Source organism: Crinia signifera, chromosome 12 (genome assembly GCF_055691185.1).
Source record: "Crinia signifera chromosome 12, ASM5569118v1, whole genome shotgun sequence".
Lineage (NCBI taxonomy): Eukaryota > Metazoa > Chordata > Amphibia > Anura > Myobatrachidae > Crinia > Crinia signifera.
The window spans coordinates 40642288-40662603 of record NC_139228.1 but is presented as its reverse complement, the minus strand read 5'-3'; positions in this window follow the sequence as shown (position 1 = coordinate 40662603).

Sequence of the window (20316 nt, the reverse complement as noted above, 5' to 3'; positions counted from 1 at the left end):
CGCCACACTTTATAAAATAAACTCCACGTGGATAGTGGGGGTATGAAAAGGGGGTTGGGATCATTTAGCCTACAGCATGATGGTCGACAGTCATTCGGTTGACACCATTAGGTTGACAGGGGTCTAGGTCGACATGTGCAAAGGTTGACATGGTTCTAGGTCGAAATGTCATTAGTTCAACAGGTCGTTAGTTTGACAGATCATTAGTTCAACAATGTCTAGCTTGACAGTGAAAAGGTTGACATGGGGATTTTCACAGTTTTTTTACCTAAATGTCAACACAGTCGACATGGACACAGTGCGCTCGCGATGCGTCGGGCACGGTGCCTCTCTACGCTCAGTTAAAATGGTCAATGGTTCCCACACAATGTAATAAGCGCTGATTGACCACGCTAACTACGTAAGTTCCGGCTGGCCGCGAATGGACGGGAACACAACCCTGATACTGACGGGCACGCTGTGGTAACTATGTAACTGCCGCCGTGAAACTACACAAGTACCGTTATGTTATTAAAGGTGGCATTTTTTTTTTTTAAAGGTAATACACATGGTTTTTGGTCTGGGAATGATCAAACGCGTGGTTCTTCAAACTGTGGCTCTCCAGATGTTGTGAAACTACAAATCCCAGCATGCCTTGCCACAGTTTTAACACTCCCTTATAGCAAAACTGTGGAAAGGCATGCTGGGATTTGTAGTTTCACAACATATAGAGGGCCACAGTTTGAAGACCCATGATCAAATGCATAGAATCCTGTTGATTTGACAAACCCTCTAGTCTTTGAACTAGGAAGGCCAATCCCTGGATTGGCGGGATCCTGGGATTTAGGCCCAAAATTGCCAGGATTTCTATCCCGGGATTGAAGCCTCCAGTTTGAGATTTCATTTTTAAAAAGGGAGATCGATCTACAGCACAAGCACTGAGGAGAATCCTTCCCATTTTTGAGGATAATAGAAATATGTGCCTTAAGACTCTGAGGGGGGAAAAGCCATACTTTCCTACTTTTAAAGTCTCCTCTCTGGGAGAACCCCGGGGAGGAGACTGTCAGCAACACTGCTGGGGAATAGAGCTTGATGTAGACGTTATCAAGCCCCACCCCCAGTAAGGCAAATCCCGCATTTTGTGGGTCTACAAGGAGGGGGCGCACTAAAGGGGCACAATTTGCATATTTAGCCCACCCTGATAAGCTTTAACCCCTTCCCGACATTTGACGTACATTTACGTCATGGCCGGGATGTACTTCCCGACACATGGCATAAATGTACGTCATGGCTTTAAACTGTCACCGCGTCTATAGACGCGGTGACAGTTTAAACATGTCTGCTGTCCCTGACAGCAGACATGTCCCTGCATGCCCAGGGGGGGGCTGCGATGCCGCCCCCCCGTCGGCGATCGCTGTGATTGGCTGTTCAGTGTGAACAGCCATTCACAGCGTTTTCCTGTGTACCGGCGAATAACGTTCGCCGGTGACACAGGGATCGGTGGTGATTGGTGCTGTAAAGTACAGCACCAATCACCACGGGGTGTAAGGGTGACACTGGTGTCACCCCACCCGCCCCCAAAGGCCGTGATTGGTTCGTCGGACCGACGAACCAATCACAGCCATGGAGGGTGATTTAAACTAACGGTGACTGCACTGCAGACGCCATTCCGGTCTGGAATTGCGTGCAGTGCGGTCACCGTGCCTATCTGCCGCGATATACTGACCTGATACTTGCAAATACTTACCTGATCACTACTTGTAGCGTTCCTGGATCTTGTTACTTCTTGTGACTTCCTGTGTTGTGCTGTGCTGTGTTGTGCTGCTGCAGTGTGATAGATTTATAGATAGAGAGAGAGAGAGATAGAGAGAGATAGAGAGAGCTAGTGACAGAGAGTGCTATATTTTGTGCTGCTGCAGTGTGATAGAGTTATAGATAGAGAGAGATAGAGAGATAGTGACAGATTGTGCTATATATTTTTTATATATATACAGCTGTACTGCGTGTGCAACTGACTGCTGCCCCCCCTTTTGTGCTGATCAGTATAAATTAACTGATCAGCAACTTTTTGGGGGCGCAGGGTTTTTTTTTTATATATATACCTGTCAGTGCTGCTGCTGCAGTGTCATAGAGTGATAGATAGTGAGAGATAGAGAGATAGAGAGAGATAGTGATAGAAAGTGCTATATTTTGTGTCTGCTGCCCGCCTTTTGTGCACCCCCAGCAACTTTTTGGGGGTGCAGGGGTTATTTTTTATATATATAACTGTCAGTGCTGCTGCTGCAGTGCCATAGAGTGATAGATAGAGAGAGATAGAGAGAGATAGTGACAGAGAGTGCTATATTTTGTGTCTGCTGCCCCCCTTTTGTGCACCCCCAGCAACTTTTTGGGGGTGCAGGGGTTATTTTTTATATATATAATTGTCAGTGCTGCTGCTGCAGTGTCATAGTGATAGATAGTGATAGATAGTGATAGATAGTGATAGATAGTGATAGATAGTGATAGATAGTGATAGATAGTGATAGATAGTGATAGATAGTGATAGATAGTGATAGATAGTGATAGATAGTGACAGAGAGTGATAGAGAGTGCTATATTTTGTGTATGCTGCCCCCCCCCCCCTTTTGTGCTGATCACTATATCTGAGGTGATCAGCAACTTTTTGGGGGTGCAGAGGTTTTTTTTTTATATATACCTGTCAGTTGCTGCCAGTTGCACCAAAGGTTGTGCACCTGCTGCCCCTCACTGGTAATCAGTGTCGCATCACTGATCACCTTTTTTTTTTTTTTGAGGGTGCTGTGGGGTCTTTTTTTAATTTTTTTTTTTTTTTAATCAAATTCCTGTTGCCTTTGAGCGCTGTTCAGTGACGGACGTTACTGACCAACATCTGTGCTCAATTTTTGGCGCAGGACCTTTTTTTTTTTTTTTCTGCACTACATACACACTACATACTACATTGAAATAAAGTTTGTACCCCCCCTACACTATACACGTGTTGAAACATTTCACTACCAGAAACACAAAAATAAAAATGGCATCCCAAATGTCATCCCAAATGTCATCCCAGTCATCCAGAAGAATGTATTCAGCGGAGGAGGCATATGCCATGCTTGCCTCTGACTCTGACACAGCCAGTGAGGCAAGCGGGGAATTTGAAGGATTCGTCTTAAGCACCTCTTCCTCCTCTAGTGATGAGGGACCCCCTCAAAGACGCCCCCGTAGAGCAGCTGAGACCCCCCCAATAATTGATCTCGTATGGACCCCACCACCAGACAATTTTGAGCCCCAGGTTCCTGAGTTTTTGGCCATCCCAGGAATCCAATTTGATTCCACAGGTCTCAGAGAAATTGACTTTTTCAAATTATTTTTCTCTGATGATTTTATAAATTTAATGGTGGACCAAACTAATTTATATGCCCAGCAGTTTATTGCTCAAAACCCCACGTCATCATTTGCTAGGTGGACCCCTGTAGATGCAGTAGAGATGATGACGTTTTGGGGTCTGGTGTTTCATATGGGCATAGTAAAAAAGCCAGAAATTAGGCAATATTGGAGTACAGATGTTCTGTACAGCACCCCACTTTACCGTATGGCCATGACCCGGACTCGTTTTGAGTTAATCCTTAAATTTTTGCATTACAACGATAATGTACAGTGCCCACCCAGAGATGATCCCACCTTTGACCGGCTATTCAAAGTCAGGCCGGTCATTGATCATTTCAGTGCCAAATTTGAAGAGATGTACATCCCTGAAAAATTTATTTGTATCGACGAGTCCCTTATACATTTTAAAGGAAGGGTTAAATTCCGCCAGTACCTTCCCAGTAAGAGGGCAAGGTATGGCATAAAAATGTATAAGCTGTGTAAAAGCACCACAGGGTACACTCACAGGTTTAGGGTATATGAAGGGAAGGATTTGTCTGGGATTTAGTGCACCCCTTCCTGGATAAAGGTTATCACCTCTATGTGGATAACTTTTACACTAGCATCCCCCTGTTTAAGGCCCTTGGTTCAAGAGGTACAGCAGCTTGCGGTACTGTGCGCAAGAACCAAAGAGGCCTCCCAAAAACGCACATTGCCCAAGTAATGAGAAGGGGTGAAAGCAGGGGAATATGCACCGAAAATATGTTGTTGGTCAAATATAAGGACAAGAGGGATGTCCTTATACTGACAACAATTCACGGAGACAGTACCACCTCCGTCCCTGTACGAGGTACCAGTACCCACACCTCAAAACCTAATTGTATCCTGGATTACAATAGGTACATGGGCGGAGTGGATCTTTCAGATCAGGTACTGAAGCCGTACAGTGCCCTGCGGAAAACAAAAATCTGGTACAAGAAGCTGGCCGTGTATATCATCCAGATGGCACTGTATAACGCTTACGTGCTATTCCGTTCTACCAGCCAGAGGGGGACATTTATGCACTTTCAAGAGGAAGTCATAAAGGGCCTAATATTTGGGAACCAGCAGGCAGAGGGCCCCAGTACTTCTAGTACTGGCCCCCGTATTGTACCAGGGCAGCATTTTCCTGATGAAATCCCCTCCACTGGAAAAAAGGGCAGGACACAAAAAAGGTGCAAAGTTTGCTATAAAAAGGGAATAAGAAAGCAAACTATTTTCCAGTGTGACACTTGCCCCGACAAACCCGGCCTATGTATAAAGGAGTGTTTTAAAATATACCACACATCTATGGATTATTAGGTTCATAATTTCACCGTGCTTCGGGGGTCTTGCTAATGCCACATAGCCAGGGCAGCCGAGAGGAATGCCGGGCCCCGGTAAAATGTTGGGGGCGTGGCCTAAGTGTGTGTGTTGTGGGAACCTCCCACACTTAGGCCACGCCCCCAAAATGTTTAGAGGAGGGTGAAAGAAAACTAAAAACTGTAATCTCAGAAGCAGCACACACCTACAGCATGTGCTGTGCTGACTGCAGGCTCAGCATGACCTCTCACGCTGTCAGTGAGACACTCATGCTGAGCCTGCTGTCAGCACAGCACATGCTGTAGAAGTGTGTGCTACTGTTGCTACCCGGGAGGGATGGAGGGGAAAGGGAGGGGTCAGACCAGGGCCCCTGCGGGGCCCCATCAGCAAGCCTGGGCCCGGGTAATTAGTACCCACTCCCCCCCTCTCTCGGCTCCCATGCACATAGCACCCACCATTCATTCCACCAGAATCTGTGTTTCAAAATCCAAATATCACTCCTTCCCTTCTGAGTCCTGCCATGCACCCAACTGGTATTTTTTGGTCACATATGAGGCATTGCCATACTCGGGAGAAATTGGGGCACAGATTTTGGGGTGCTTTTTCTCCTTCATACCTTCTGAAAATGAAAAATTTTGAGCCAGAACTGCATTTTTGTGTAAAAAAATGTAATTTTTCATTTTCACTGCCCAGTTGTATCAAAATTGGTGAAACCCCTGGGGGTTTGAAATGTACACTATACCCCTAGATGAATTCCCTGAGGGGTGTAGTTTGCAAAATGGGGTCACTTGTGGGGGGGTTCCACTGTATTGGTGCTTTGGGGGTCTTGCTAATGCGACATAGCACCCACCAACATTCCACCAGAATCTGTGCTGCAAAATCCAAATATCACTCCTTCCCTTCTGAGTCCTGCCACTTTTTGGTCACACATGAGGCATTGCCGTACTCGGGAGAAATTGGGGCACAGATTTTGGGGTGCTTTTTCTCCTTCATACCTTCTGAAAATGAAAAATTTTGAGCCAGAACTGCATTTTTGTGTAAAAAAATGTAATTTTTCATTTTCACTGCCCAGTTGTATCAACATTGGTGAAACCCCTGGGGGTTTGAAATGTACACTATACCCCTAGATGAATTCCCTGAGGGGTGTAGTTTGCACAATGGGGTCACTTGTGGGGGGGTTCCACTGTATTGGTGCTTTGGGGGTCTTGCTAATGCGACATAGCACCCACCAACATTCCACCAGAATCTGTGCTGCAAAATCCAAATATCACTCCTTCCCTTCTGAGTCCTGACACTTTTTGGTCACACATGAGGCATTGCCGTACTCGGGAGAAATTGGGGCACAGATTTTGGGGTGCTTTTTCTCCTTCATACCTTCTGAAAATGAAAAATTTTGAGCCAGAACTGCATTTTTGTGTAAAAAAAATGTAATTTTTCATTTTCACTGCCCAGTTGTATCACAATTGGTGAAACCCCTGGGGGTTTGAAATGTACACTATACCCCTAGATGAATTCCCTGAGGGGTGTAGTTTGCAAAATGGGGTCACTTGTGGGGGGGTTCCACTGTATTGGTGCTTGGGGGGTCTTGCTAATGCGACATAGCACCCACCAACATTCCACCAGAATCTGAGCTGCAAAATCCAAAAATCACTCCTTCCCTTCTGAGTCCTGCCATGCACCCAAATGGTATTTTTTGGTCACATGTGAGGCATTGCCGTACTCGGGAGAAATTGGGGCACAGATTTTGGGGTGCTTTGTCTCCTTGGTACCTGTTTCCTAGCACGGCCACAATCGGGGGTAATCGTGTACCTTAACTTAAGGTACACGATTACCCCCGATGGACCCGATTTCCTTTGAAATCAGGTCCGTTTAGCCGGCTAGGCACAATATCGGGGGCATCGCGTCGGTCGGGACCATTAACAATGGTCCCGACGCGACCGACGCGATGCCCCCGATTTCCCCATAGGCTTCAATGTTAAAAAATATTTTAACATTGAAATCGTGTCGGGAAAGGTAAAATATCGGGGGCATCGCGTCGGTCGGGACCATTAACAATGGTCCCGACGCGATGCCCCCGATTTTTCCATAGGCTTCAATGTTAAAAGATTTTTTAACATTGAAATCGTGAAAAAATGTGAAATGGGCCAATATGACCCATTTCACATTATAGATGTCCCCGTCGTCACCCCACGATAGACGCCAACCCGAAGCGTGGCGAGCGCAGCGAGCCCGCGAGGGGCGGCGGTGCGCGTCCTCCGACCTTTTCATTCCCCTACTATCCACTAGGGCGTGGAGTGAGAATAGAATATGGCGAGCGCAGCGAGCCACCGAGCCCGAAGCGTGGCGAGCGGACACGGATACCTTCACAGGTAAACGCGTCCCTTCGCGGGCTTCACAGGTATCCGCGTCCCCTCGCGGGGCTCGCTGCGCTCGCCACGCTTCGGGCTCGGTGGCTCGCTGCGCTCGCCACACTATTCTATTCTCACTCCACGCCCTAGTGGATAGTAGGGGAATGAAAAGGTCAGAGGACGCGCACCGCCGCCCCTCGCGGGCTCGCTGCGCTCGCCACGCTTCGGGTTGGCGTCTATCGTGGGGTGGGGTGTACGACGTTAAATTTGGGGGGGTTGGGAATATTTTACATTGAATTCAATGTAAAATCGGGTCCCAGGGACCCGATTTTACATTTCATTAAAAAAAAAAAAATCGGGTCCAAAATCGGTCGGTCGCGTTGATCGCATCGCATGCGACCAAATCGCATGCGATGCGATCGACCCGATTTTTCCGACACGACCACCCCGATGTAAATCGGTGTGGCCGTGCTAGGAAACAAGTACCGTCTCCTTCATTCCTTGTGAAAATGAAAAATTTTGAGCCAGAACTGCATTTTTGTGTAAAAAATGTAATTTTTCATTTGCACAGCCCAGTTGTATCAAAATTGGTGAAACCCCTGGGGGTTTGAAATGTACACTATACCCCTAGATGAATTCCCTGAGGGGTGTAGTTTGCAAAATGGGGTCACTTGTGGGGGGGTTCCACTGTATTGGTGCTTGGGGGGTCTTGCTAATGCGACATAGCACCCACCAACATTCCACCAGAATCTGAGCTGCAAAATCCAAAAATCACTCCTTCCCTTCTGAGTCCTGCCATGCACCCAAATGGTATTTTTTGGTCACATGTGAGGCATTGCCGTACTCGGGAGAAATTGGGGCACAGATTTTGGGGTGCTTTGTCTCCTTCATTCCTTGTGAAAATGAAAAATTTTGAGCCAGAACTGCATTTTTGTGTAAAAAATTTAATTTTTCATTTTCACTGCCCAGTTGTACCACAATTGGTGAAACCCCTGGGGGTTTGAAATGTACACTATACCCCTAGATGAATTCCCTGAGGGGTGTAGTTTGCAAAATGGGGTCACTTGTGGGGGGGTTCCTAAATTTTAGCATCTTATGGTGCCTAGAAACCTACATGGTGCCTAAAAAATAATCTCATAAAAAGGAGGCTCCAAAATCAAGTAGGTGCTCCTTCTATTATGAAGCCTGTGGTTTGGTCAACGTGCACACTAGGGCCACATATAGGATATTTATGAAAACAAAAGAATTGGGGGAATCAATTTTTAGTCACATTTCTCTAGTAAAATCTACTGTGTTTCTTAGAAAAATGTATTAAAATTGCAAATCTGCAAAAAAAATGAAATTTTGAAATTTCACCTACACTTTGTTTTAATTCCTGTGAAACACCTAAAGGGTTAACAAACTTCCAAAATGCTGTTTTGAATACTGTGAGGGGTGCAGTTTTTGAAATGGCATCATTTATGGGGGTGTCTCACATACAAGTCCCTCAAAGTCACATCAGAACTGAACTGGTCCCTAAAAAAATCAGTGTTTGAAATTTTCTTGAAAATTTGAAAATTTGCTATTCATATTGTAAGCCTCCTAGTGTCCAAAAAAATTAAAAGGAAGTTGAAATAATGATGGAAACATAAAGAAGACATATGGTCTATGTTAGTTATTAACTATTTTGAGTGGTATGATTATTTGTCTCACAAGCAGAAAATGTAACATTTTGCAAATTGCTAAATTTTCCATTTTTTTACGACATTTTGGTATTTTTCACAAAAAAACACAGACTGTATCGACCCAAATTTACCACTAATTTGAAGTACAATGTGTCACGAGAAAACAATCTCAAAATCACTGGGATAAGTAAAAGCAAAAAAAAGTTATCCCCACTTTAGTGATACATGTCAGATTTGAAAAAAAGGGCTTTGTCAGGAAGGCAAAAACATGCTGTGTCAGGAAGGGGTTAACGCTGGGGCAATAGGGGGGGGGGTAGGGATGCGGCAGCCTCTGGGAGTGTTGCACACCTTTCTGAGGGGCTGGTAGGGGAACCCTTGGGAAAAGTCCTGTGTAGAGGGACTTGGGTTAACCCCTTTTAGTATCTGAACTGCTTAGACAAAGCCAATGTGAGTGAGGGGATACGGTCACTAGGTCTACAAGCATTGGGTCGGCAAGCATTAAGTCGACAACATTAGGTCGGCGGGGTCATTACATAAACTCAAGCATTAGGTCGACATGGGGAAAGTCGGCAGTCAAAAGGTCGACAAGGGGTTTTAAAATAAAAATTGAGCCGACAGGCGGTATTTCATGCCCTATCGTCCACTAGGGCGTGGTGGGAGAATAAAATAGTGTGCCGATGCTATGTTTCAGTGTCCATGTCGACTGTGTCAATATTCGGGACAAAAAAATTGTGAAAAACCCCTTGTCGACCTTCCCCATGTTGACCTAATGATTGTGTCGACCTTCCTGCATGTCGACCCCAATGATCCCAACCCGTGAGTGAGAATGTGTGTTCACGCTATTCATCTTTTTTGTGATAAAATCACTGTCAGTACCTCAAAACTACCACAGGAGGCACTGCTCTGCTCAGACATTTCATGGACTCTGATTGGACTAGATTGTCATGATGACTAGATTGTCATGATGACTCGTTAATCATTCTCCAGGTATATAGTTCACTGGATCATTTAGTAAGTCACATGGTACATTCCCCATTGGCTCTCTCATTTTTTTTATTATTATTATTATTTATTATCCTTTATTTATATGGAGCCACAAAGGTTCTGCAGCACCTAACAATACACAAATGGTACAACACACATGATATTCTTTTGCATCAGTACCTCTATACTACCATGAGGGGCACTGCTGTACTCAGACACATGCATTGCATGGAGAGTAACTATATTGTCAGGATTCATTCTCCTAGTACTGTAAATTAGATCACAACATACACTACCAATCAGTGGCTGCTGTGTCGCCCATGAATCAGCATAAAGCTTCACACATTTCTAAGCCACATGGTGTCTAATGAATACAGAGATGCCAATCCCCAGGGGAACCATCCAGCACCTATATTACATAAAATGTATGTTTATATGTGCTAAGTAGTCCCCACCCTCTGCCCTACCTGCTTGGCATTGCTGTTTCCAATACCTTTTCTCAGCAGTGTTTCATAGTCAATTAATGAACTACTGTACATTATCTAAAGGTGCGTACACACGGGGGAGATATATTGCTCAGCAATATATTGCTAGCAATACATTGCTGAGCAATATATTGCTCAATGTCTTCTTTTTTTTTATCAGCGACCAGAGATGGTCGCTGATGAAGGGGAACCTCTGCCGGGGGAGACGCAGAGGTAATCAGCTGGTCGCAGGAGCAAGCTCCTGCGACCAACAATTAGAATGGGGCTGAAAACGGGAGCGCGCATATGATTTATATACATATTTATGTGATCTGTTCTTGAAAAAAGTCACCCCGACTGAAACGTTGGACACCATGACAGCCTGGTCTTGACTCGTCATTTACGAAGTGCTTTGAGTGCCACCGCTCCCCTTTGGGGGATTTCTCTACATACAAGGTATCCCATACCCAGGAAGGCACCGGGGCAAGTAGGCTTTCTGCAACAGCAAGGAGTGCCGGCCCTGCCCTGCATCATCTATATACATCGGCATTTGCGTTCCACTGGCCAGGAAGTCACTGCTGTGTGCGTTCCATGGCCACGAGTGTGCAGCCTTTGGCGCCAATAGGTAATTAGATGCATGGGTACATATACTGCGATTGTGAGTCTGTTTAGTCAGGCTCCAGTTCCTCCGGTGGTTTGGTTTGTTGGCTACTCAGCTATTACATGCCTTTGTTGCCTTAATTTCTCCAGCTGCTTTCCTTGATAAAGGTCCTAGGTATGGACCGAAACATTGGATGTGGATTCATTGAATATTTCATACAGGTTATCTTTTTCTCCTGTTTATTCATTCACCATTGTTGACTTTTGTTCATTATAAAAAAACAAACCACTCCTTTTGAATTTTTGGTGAGTGATTTGTCCTTCATTCTGAGGGGGACTCCTAGATTTGTATGTTTGGACACACATTGTTATATGTGTAAGGAGTGTGTGTGTGTGTGCGGTGCGCAATCAACAGCAGCTGGCACAGGGTTGTCAGACCCCAAATGAAAATGTAATGAAGAATAGAATGTGCCAGCGCTGGCTAGACCAATAATTGGATTAGACGGTTCTAAAAAAATATAACAATTTTATACTTCTCACCTGAGATTGTATATATTGTGTTTTATTAAAATTGTTATATTTTTCCAATTATTGGTCTAGCCAGCACTGGCACATTCTCTTCTTCATTGTTATATGTGTGGTCTTTTAAAGCAACCCATTAAGTTGTGTAGGTGTGAGTGCAGGATTGTGTGGATTTTTAGATAGATAGATAGATAGATATATGTTGCTTGTAGGAAACGCACACAATCTAAAGCCAATGTTGGGTGCCAGGTCATAAAATCAGACAGTTTTTCGTCAATTTGCACAGGTTATGCGAAAGATTGGCCAGCACATCCAGTAAACGTGATAAACAACAACGGTTTTAATAGAAATAAGCAGACATGATACTCATCTTATCAACAGGCTATAGCAGCTTATTCTCCATAAAAGCAGCACAAAGTGGAAGCAGCATCTTTAAAAAGCCAAAGAGCCAAGCATCTACCCTGATGGGCCGTTTTGGCGCCCTTGCGCCTTTTTCAAAGGGTAACCACAAAGGCAGGGATCTAGATGATTCATTTAAAGTAGCGGAATGTACCAAAACTCACCTATGACAGGTACACAGTGCTGCCGCCCCGTCCATGCCGCCGCCTGCACCACTCCGTCACTCCCACCCGCAGCAAAATATATATAATGTATAATGTGTGTTTCTGGTGTTCATGAGTCTCTGAAACACTGCCATCATAGGCGTGCGCAAGGGGGGTGCCGGGGGTGCACAGGCACCTCCTAATGACCCCCAGCACAATTGCAGGCAGCACCTCCTATGACCGGCAGTGCCCCCTCCCCCGGCCGGCTAGCAGTTGCTGCGTTGGGCTGGCTGGGCTCCTTCAGGCTTCAGCAGTCAGCACGAGTCTCTTCAAAAGGGGGCGGGGCCACGGGGGTCCATGATTAGGCCACGCCCCCTGCAATTTCCTGTGCCCGGGTGGACTAGTGCAGCTGCAGGCTGGCTCCTGGCTGAAGATGTGTGCAGAGACTGGGGACCAGTGAGTAAGTGTGTGTGAGTGTGAAATATATTGTGATGGAGTGGGCTGTGTATGAGAATGTAGTGAGGGGAACAGGGGGCCTAATTCAGGATTGCTCCCTAAGCAGCAATCTTTTGCTGCTTAGCAAGCAGAACACCTCCTGCCGAACCCCTGTGTAATGTGAATATGGGTCAGTATGTGCTAATATTATTCACTACGCTCTGTGTAAAGTGAATATGGGTCACTATGTGCTAATATTAGTCACTATGTGCTGTGTATTATGAATATCGGTCACTACGTGCGAATATTGGTCACTGCGCACTGTATAATGTAAATATGTGTCACTATGCGCAGTGTATTGTGAATATCGGTCACTATGTGCGAATATTGGTCATTACATGCTGTGTAATGTGAATATTGGTCAATATTGGTCACTGCGCACTGTGTAATGTGACTATGGGCCCATGGGTGAACAGTGTACAGCGTGTGGGGCCCCCAGCGACATTTATGTGGTAGCATATGTAATAGCCATTACAGTGTGTGATATAATATGTAATTGGCATTATGGTGTGTGGCATAATGTGTAATGGGCATTATGGCACAATGTGTAATGGGCATCACGGTGTGAGGAGTAATGTGTAATGGGCATGGCATAATGTGTAATGGGCATCACGGTGTGAGGCATAATGGGCATCACGGTGTGAGGTGTAATGGGCATCATGGTGTGAGGAGTAATGTGTAATGGGCATCACGGTGTGAGACGTAATGGGCATCACGGTGTGAGGTGTAATGGGCATCATGGTGTGAGGAGTAATGTGTAATGGGCATCACGGTGTGAGGCGTAATGGGCATCATGGTCTGAGTCATAATATGTAAGGGGCATCATGGTGTGAGGTGTAATGGGCATCACAGTGTAAGGTGCAACATGTAATGGGCATCACAGTGTGTGGCGTAACATGTAACGGGCATCACAGTGTGAGGTGTAACAGGCATCACGGTGTGAGGCGTAATATGTAATGGGCCTTACAGTGTGTGGCATAATGTGTAATGGGAATTACAGTGTTTGGTATGTGTATTGGGCAATACAGTGTGTGGCATAATGTGTATTGGGCATTATGGCATGTGGTATACTATGTAATGGGTGTGTGACGTGTAATAGGCATTAAGTTGTAAATTTTTGGCACACGCCTTCAGCACACACTGTCCCTATTATCCCTTTTTTACAAAAATTTGTCAACCCCTGGCATAATGTGGAATGTCCATTACTGTGTAGCATTATGTTTGATGGGCATTATGGTGTGTGGCATTATATGTAATGGGCATTATGCTGGGTGGCATTATGTGGAATGGGCATTATGCTGGGTGGCATTATGTGGAATGGGCATTACTGTGTGTGGCATTATGTGTGATAGGCATTATAGTGTGTGGCATTATGTGGAATGGGCATTACGGTGAGTGGCATTATGTGTAATGGGCATTATGGTGAGTGGCATTATGTGTAATGGGCATTACAGTGTGTGGCATTATGTGTAATGGGCATTACTGTGATAGGCATTATGTGTGTTAGGCATTATGGTGTGTGGCATTATGTGTAATGGGCATTACGGTGAGTGGCATTATGTGTAATGGGCAGCACAGATGGTGTAATGGTTAACACTACTGCCTCACAGCCCTGAGATCATGGGTTAAATTCCCACCATGGCTCTAACTGTGCGGAGTTTGTATATTCTCCCCGTACTTACTCCGGGTATTCTGGTTTCCTCCCACAATCCAAAAATATACTGGTAGGTTAATTGGCTCCCAACAAAAATTAACCCTAGAATGTCTGTGTGTGCGTGTATATGTGTTAGGGAATATAGATTGTAAACTCCACTGGGGCAGGGACTGATGTGAATGTTCAAATATTCTCTGTAAAGCGTTTCGGAATATGTGTGCGCTATATAAGTGTGTGGCATTAGGTGTAATGGGCATTACAGTGTAAATTTTTGCAGCGTGCTTCTGGCGCGCACTTTCCCTGTTTCTGGTTTGTCTGGTGGGAATGATAAATTCTGAAGCCCATATACATAAATAAGTCACCTTCTATTTAGTTTGCATTGGTGCCCAGTAGGCGGTGATGTACACGCCCAGTAGGCATGATGTACACGCCCCTCCAATGGTGCACCCCCTAATAAAATGGGCTGCGCACGCCTATGACTGCCATCTGCTGGCGGAGAGTGAAACTACATCTCTTTTTCACACATGCACAAACACAGGAGGGCTTACTAGTATATTGTATTTAGAAACAAAAGGAAAGTACATTTTGGCCCAGAACAGGTTCAGGAACCCAGTTCCTGCTGGAACATAGCACTGGATATAATTACCAAAAACTAGATTCCCCATCACTCTTAGGCAGCACATGTCTGCATGGTTTTGCAGGGAAGCTAGGTGCCAGACACGTCCGCAGTCACTGACAATCAAAATGGCGCCGGGTTCTCGGAGATGCAGACCAGAGCTCTGTCTCAAAAGTTAGAAGCCACACCAAAGCAGATGCAGGAGGCTCCAAAGGTGACTCTGGTGCATGTAGGCAGTGGCTTTAGTGGACAGTGGTAGTGTGGCAGGAAGGGGAGCCTTACAAACAGCTGGTCACATCGGCGATGAGTAGAGTCAAGTCCGCCATCTTAGGCAGCTTGGCCATGCCCCATTATCTTTTTATTTTATATATTGTTCAATGGTAAAGTGTTTTTTTTTAAATGGTTGGTTACAGTTGTGCAATAAGTCCTTGGAGCGTTCTTGTGTCTGCAGATGCTGAGTTAATGACTTGGTAGCTATACATTCTTGACAAAGAGCCATCTGACTGATGATATTCTCTGTGATTTCTCATGGTGAATGAAGCTGAGTGCTTATCATTCAATTAAATATGACTCCAAGTTGGCATCTCAATGTAATCGTATAATCCATTGTGTCATTGTTTAAGGCACACTTGAAAAGACAGTATGACAGTTCATTATGTATAGTCAGTACAACAAATTCTTACTATTGTTGTCTAGGAAGTGATTTTATCTCCAGCTTAGCACCACAAATGCTAAGTATCCGGCAAATAGTCTTATTTTTGGAATGTAACGCCACACTTTTACAGATTTTTTTCTAAAATCTTTCACCAAATCAAAAAAAAAAATCAAGAAACTGCAAAAAAAAATCCAAAACAAATGGTAAACTAACATCAATTATTTTTATTTGCATCCACATTTTTTTTTCCAAGTCAAAAATGTTCTTTAAAAACACCTTTTTAAAATCATTTAACTTACAAATAAATAAACCTGTGTATATGGAATTTGAGGAGGTTTATAGCCTGGCTCTTCCTCCTGCCCCAGGTCTTGTTTTCCCTTCTCAAAGAGTAGTAAAGTTTGTTTTATACAGTATAGGACTGAACTCATTATAAAGCCCAGTGACATGCCTGGAGTTCATAATGAGGTAAGTCACTTTAAGGAATCATAAGGAAGGCTGGTGTGCAGTGGACCCAGTGTTCACATGCTTTATCTGAAATGTAAGATTCGGGAGTGCTAGGGCCAGAGGGGTCTATTGGCCTAGCAGGTTCCAGCACCACAGTAGGGTTAATACATGAAGCCAGAGCTGGGAGATGGTTAAAACTTAACTAGTGCCGTAAAGACAAATTTTGCACACCCCCCCACCCCCCGCCATAAAATGTAGGTGCCCCCCTCCAGTAAAGTTAAGACCCTCCCCTCCCCCCTGCCTTACCCCCCTCCGCATTTGTGGCCGGGACTTACAGATCTGTCTGCGTCCTAGCGCTTGTCCTGTTCCTGAATGAAGAAACGTCCCTCACAAAATGGCCGCCCGTTACAGCAGACCATTTTTCATGAGGAGCCAGGTAGATCTGATGCAGCGAGGTAATGCAGGCCCTGGCAGGCTGCAATGTAACAATTGCCCCCGAATAAACTCCTGGAGCCCACACTTGCTCAGCGCCTCCCCGCCACCACAGGGTCTGCGGCACTATTGTTTCGCCACTGATCAGATCGATGTGGCCCATCTAATCTGCCCTTTTTCTATCTTTTAGGTACAACCCTTTTTGATCCTTAGTTCTTTCTAAGGATATTCATATGCCTATACCAAGCATGTTTACATCTCTCTACTGTCTAAAGGTGCATATACATGGTGCGATAGTGGCTATGAGCAAGTTTTACTATGCGATTTCCTATGAACTTCCCCGAGCCCAGATCCATACAATATTGACCATATTTACTTGGGATTTTGACTATATCCTATTTTGACTATACACTAGTCAGAAAGTGAGAGATTTTGGGAGTTTCTCCAATTTATTTTTTTAAAGCGTCAATCATTTAGCAAAATCACCCTGGTTTTCAGTGTCAATGATTGCCACTTTAAAGGGAAACCTCTCCCAAAATCTTTTACTTACTGATTCTCACCCCTATTACATTTGGCCCATGGTGCGATAAGGTGTGTATGCACCTTTAGCCTCTGCTACCTCTGACAACACTCTTCCCTTTCTATAAACTAATTTTTCCTTAAAGTTCTCCTTAAACTACCTCCCTCCAGTTTCAGTATATGTCTAGCATTTTTCCTCTTCCTTTGTAGAATGTTTCCCTCCTTGTTAAAACTGATTTCCCTTCTCTGCCTCAGTCTACATGTTAAGACCTTTTAGGGGCCGATTTATCACCATCCTCATCCTCCAATGTGGATGTGCTGTGATAATATCGGGCGATAATTGATTAAATTGCACAAATGTTGCATGCAGGGACAGAGCCTGTGACGCCAGTCCGCAGCCAAATCAGGATACTTGGCAGAATTAGGCCTCTTCCGCTACCCTAATGCCTGGTGTCACTGTCAGCAGCAGCCAGAACTGCACTGAGACTAGCATGGGAGCCAAAGATGTGGAGTGGAACCACTGACAGAATAAGGCGGGATCAGGAAAAGAAGGTGGGTTCAGGTAATAGTCAGCTGTAAGCCAGAGACTATGGGGGCTGTACTGGCATATCTTTGCACATAGCAGGCATCCACCGAGGCAGACACTGAATCAGCATACAGACTGGGCCCTCACAAAGCTGGTAGAAGTCACAAATTTTGCAGAATTGATCAATTAGATTGTACAAATTTGTGAATGGAGTGTATCGTTCTGGTTGTAATCTTCCTCTTGAAGCAAAGGGCTAAACTGGAAGGTGAGAGAGATGACTTTTGGGAAATTGATGGGCAAAATGTCAGGAACAAGCCCGCCGCACGAACCCATACTTTAGGTTTAAGAAAATAGGAACATTTGAAGTGAAAATACACCTGTATCCGTCTTTTCGCATTCCAATTTCAATCATTTGGCGGGCAATGCATTTATTTGAACTACATGTATGAAGTGTAGGATTTTCCTGTTCTATCAGTTGAATTGCAGAGCAGCATAATCCCCTTGGCCCAGAATGGCCAGTGACCTATCTCACATGTGTCGCATTTCGCATATTTTAACTAGATGAATTGGTACTGAATTGGTACTGGATGCCATATACTGTAAACATAATGGGGTTAATGTCTTTTTTTTTTTTTTCCCTCATCTCCTTATGCACGCCATGGTGATTGGGAGTTAAATGGTGACCAAGTAACTCCAAGCCATCATGTCTTTTTTAACAATGATATACTGTATGTAGTGCTCTATGCACGGTTGTGGGATTACATGTTTAAATGTGTTTATATTTAAGATGTATTTGTACTTTATTTGCAACTTTATTCACATTATATCATGCGATGGTGTCCCTTATTCACGTTACATCACCCAGTAGTACCACTTTACCTTTACCACTTTACCTTATGTACATTACTCCTCATTATTCGCATTATACCCTTAGAAAAAAATCCTGAGAAAATATTGTATTTTAAGAACCTCCATGGCCACACTGCAACCCAGCACAAAGCAGTGTGTGCTGGGCAGAGGAGAAGAGGTGCAGCTGCTGCTGTCACTTAAGGGGAGGGGGCCCTGGGCCCCCACTGGGCCCTTCCATCAGACTTTGGCCTGGGTAATTTGTACCCCCTACCACTTTCTCTTGGCACCCCTGATAATACCACACAGTAATCCCCCTAACACATGACACACATTATTAATGTCCTTATAACCATAATGTTCCTTACACATTATGCCAAACTTTATTAATGCCCTTCATACACATAATGACACACATAATGCCCTTCATACACATAATGACACACATAATGCCCCTTACACATATGTTGCACATTATTAATGCCCTTATACACATGACACACATAATGCCCATTACACATATGTTGCACATTATTAATGCACATGACACACATAATGCATGTTACACATATATCGCACATTATTAATGCATTTATACATGACACACATAATGCCCCTTACACATATGCCAAACACTATTGCACAACCAACCCACCCGCAGACAGCACTCGCACAGCCGCTAACACTGTGACCTCTGCCTCTACTTGGATACATCTTGACTCAATAAGCCATGCAGCTCCTGGCCAGTTCTGCTAACGTTGGGTGCATTTTTTGCTGAAAATTCATCTTATTTGCATTGTTATGACCAGCACACACAAGGCGCTTCCGATGATTAAAATGCTATATGGCATGAATATATTCTGTGTGCGACTGTGGCTGTACCTTCATACAGAATGCTATGTTACAGTGATTTTTATGAATACACTATTTCATATGCAGATACAGCCTCACTCACACACACAATATAGGCATGCTGCATATCATTTTAATCAGCAGAAGCTGCTGATGCCCCATAGGCATTCCAAATACCCTAGGCAATTGTCTAGTTTGCCTATGCCTAAGGCCGGCTCTGAGAGAAAGATGACTGAATAACCAACATATGACCTATATTGACAATTATTGTCGGGGTACTGGGTTGGTGGTGTTCCCAAAAGTGTTCAGCATCAAAGCTGATTGACAAAGGGGGGCGTTCGAAGGTGGACAAAAGGAAGAACAGGTTTTTGGGGCACACTTGTATAAATGATGTGATGAATGTGGTAATGGGTGATTAAGATATAACCTTTATTAGCTTCGCTTAAAATATACGCGTCAAATCATGGGCGTCAAAACAAGAATTACATATAATAACAATTACTTAATTGTACATGATAAATATCAATGATAAAAGTCACAATAAATGGGCAAAAATGTTTCACCTGTGTGGACCACCCCCCTCCTGACAGATTTTGAATGTGATAAGAAGAAAGAATTTACTGAGAGTTTAAAAATACAGGGTAGTTCGTCTTGTGATGCCCGGTAATTTAAATTCTCATCAGTATGTACGGCACCGGATATTCCCTACCGGTCGCCCGGCCAGTTACTGCTTAGCTGCTGAGATCGGATGGGATCAGGCGGCACAGTAATGTATGGTCGTAAGTACCTGATTGGTGGAAAAACGTGGGACTAACAATCAGAACCAAGTGTCACTTCTGCTTTCCAAACAGTAACAGAGGACCACATCCTGTTACGCTAGGTATCGCAGGAAGGGTCGGGTCTGACTGTTGGATGAGAGAGCAACGATATAAGATAGGTGTAGCGCAATGAGGTTTTTGCAACGGTTAGACCCTTCTGCTATCCTACATCATATAAACATATTGGATGGAGGTTGAGAGTGGTGGTCAGACCATGCTCTCCCCAATAAATAACCTAATTGCTCTGCACCTATCTTATATCTCTCATCCAACAGTCCTTCGTTCCATCCCAGTGCCTACCCCACTCCCTGCCCAGCATCTGTCCCCGCTCTACCTGCCCAGTATCTGTCCCCCTTCGCCCTGTCTAGTATCTTCCGCTGACTCACTGGCAATAATCTGCCTCCCCACTATCCATGCCCAGCATCTGTCCACCCTCTCCCTGCCAACCATCCGTCCCCCTTTTGTCTGCCCACCATGCATCCCCTCTCTTTCTCTGCCCAGCATCTGTCTTCCTCCTTTCTCTGCCCAGCATCTGTCCTCCCTTCTCCCTGCCTACCATCCGTTCTCCCTCTCCCTGCCAACTGTCCATCCCCCTCTCCCTGTCAACCATCTGTCCCCCCACTCCCTGCCCACCATTCATCCCCCCTCCCTA